Below are 2,439 nucleotides of genomic sequence, written 5' to 3'. Positions count from 1 at the left end.
ATCATGGTTCATTAAGGGATGTTTTCAACAAATATTTAGTAGGCATCTACCGTGTGCCATCATTGTTCAAAACCATGGAGAAACGGTAGTAAACACAACAGATGAAACTCCCTGCTTTAATCAAGCTTGCAGTTTCATGAGGGAGACAGATAATAAGCAAAGTACACAAGCAAAATGTATAAATTATAGAATGATAGGTGTTATTAAAAGAGACTCTGTGGAAGAAAACAGATTTATATGAGACAGCGGGAAAGAAGATTGACTGAAGGTATTATTTTGGTAATAGAATCAAGAAAATAAGGGGGGAACCTAGATATATGCTGATAAAGTATGTCTTAGAAATAAGAAAAAAAAGACTTTGATATAGGTGTTCCACCTTGAACTTGAGCTAGGCCTTCCCCTTGGAAGTTAGTGTTCTGGTAAGGAAGATGATAGGACTATGGTTCTTAATACCTCCTTCCCAGAATTTCTCTCAGGTAGCAGATGAGCAACTCAGAAATTATTTTTATTTCATTAGAAAATAATGGTGGTTCTCTTTATTATAACGGAATATTATAATATTCAAAATTCTGTCTTAGAGTCTAGCTCGGTATAACTGAAAATTATTACATACATACATACACATACACAAAACCAATCTTTGTTACAACACACAAATCCAATTCCAACCTCTGGTTATAAGATCATAGCCAATTAGAGTTGTGTTAGGGCTAGGATGAGGGTGAGGGTTAGGGTTAGGGTTAGGTTAGGGATTAAAACAAGATCATAACCATCTGCCCTCACTTTGACTCTCTAGTTGTACTCCAATTGTCCACCGCCCTTGAACTCTTTAATAGAAGTGGTGCCTCCTAATTCAGAACGATTCCAGCATCTTAATTGTGAACAATGTGTTTACATTGAACCAAATTCAAAACAAAAAAAGAGTGATAAAAATAAAAACACAGAAATAATTCATCTGATGGACTAATGGATCATGTAAACATTCTAAGACCAAAACACGTAGATGGTGCATGTTTGTTGACCACTATCAACTGCTCTGAGCAGCATCACAGTAGGATGTCATGAACATGACGAGTGGAAAATGTGGAACATAATTCAAAAGCATTAAAAAGATCATATTAGATGGCATGGAAACCTGGTCATCCAAGCCAAGACATGAAAATGGAACCAAAAAGATGTCCCATCACCGGCTAAGCAGCATGACACTGCAAAGGAGGCACAAGAGGAATACATAGACCATATCCCAGGCCCTGTCAGCAAGGGCAAGTGGAAGAATAAGGATCAAGTTCTCATCTATTCTTCCAGAGGAGTAAATTTCAGAACAAGATGCTTAATGCAAGATTTAAGAATGGTGATGCCTCGTTCAAAAGCAGATACTAAAATAGATCATAAAGATAAGTTATTCGTGATTAATGAGGCCTACTAAATGAAAAACTAATAAGTGCATCTATTTTGAGGCCAAGAAAAAGCAGCATCTTTATATGTGGCTTTCAAATTCACCTCACGGACCATCTGCTAAATTCCTTGTTCAGAATAATCATACCCTAGCTGAACTCAAGTTGACTGGAAGCTGTTTGCAGGTTTCTCGGCCCCTTTTGTGTCTTGACCCTGTATTGGATGAATCCCACAGGATACTTTGTTAAAAGACTGCTAAATTCAGATCTTCTGGATGCCCCACTGTCGCCCCAGCTGACCTCCTTGTCAGCCCTTTATGAATCATGTGTTTGCTTTCAGCATTGTGGATAATCGGTTATGGGTGCAGAATTTCCAGATTATAGAGGAAGATGCTGCTCTGGTAGAGATAGGGAACGTTTTGTCTTAAACTTTATCCAGATTTTCCAGGGAAGGCTCAGAGCACCAACTTCATAGGAAAACCCTATTCAGTCACCAAACACGCAGCCGTATCAAGAAATCCATCACAGCTGCAAAATACAAAGCACGACAGCAAGGGAGGAGGTGCAGAAACGGAGAAAGAAAGAGCCCACGACTGAGCTGCCCATGGTCCCCTGCAGATGTGCTCAACCCCCAGCCGAGGAAAAGTCCATCAAAATTGAGTGGGTGAAATCAGAGCCCCGGGTGGGATTGAAAACCAGGAAGAAAAAGATCTACAAAAGGCAACGAAAAATGCCACAGAAGATGAGCAGTGGGGGTGCGAAAGGAGTCCAGTTGTTTTGTATTTAATTTACATTCAGAGTGTTAATATTTCCATTATCCAGAGCTGTGTAACTCATGCAATTTTAAAGAAAAAAATGAAATACCAGAATCATTTTGTATGGATTTAATGGTGTCGGTATGTTTCTAAATAAAATGGTATCACAACTCAAAAACAAACAAACAGGTTAACCTCTTGGAAAGATCAGGTGGGATCCCCACGAAAGCTTCAGCTCTGAGTCTGAACAGGGGATATGGGATACATGATGAAATACTGAGGGGATTGGA

The 2,439-nt window shown here is 39.2% G+C and overlaps 1 pseudogene; it reads left to right on the top strand.

The window, feature by feature from the left end:
* Positions 1–1,162: 1,162 nt before the first annotated feature.
* Positions 1,163–2,181, top strand: LOC142436599 (ribosome biogenesis protein BRX1 homolog pseudogene; annotated as a pseudogene).
* The last annotated feature ends 258 nt before the right edge of the window (positions 2,182–2,439 follow it).

Source organism: Tenrec ecaudatus, unplaced genomic scaffold, assembly GCF_050624435.1.
Source record: "Tenrec ecaudatus isolate mTenEca1 unplaced genomic scaffold, mTenEca1.hap1 Scaffold_442, whole genome shotgun sequence".
Lineage (NCBI taxonomy): Eukaryota > Metazoa > Chordata > Mammalia > Afrosoricida > Tenrecidae > Tenrec > Tenrec ecaudatus.
Note: the sequence above shows the minus strand (reverse complement) of the source record. Positions and strands in the feature narration are given on the sequence as shown.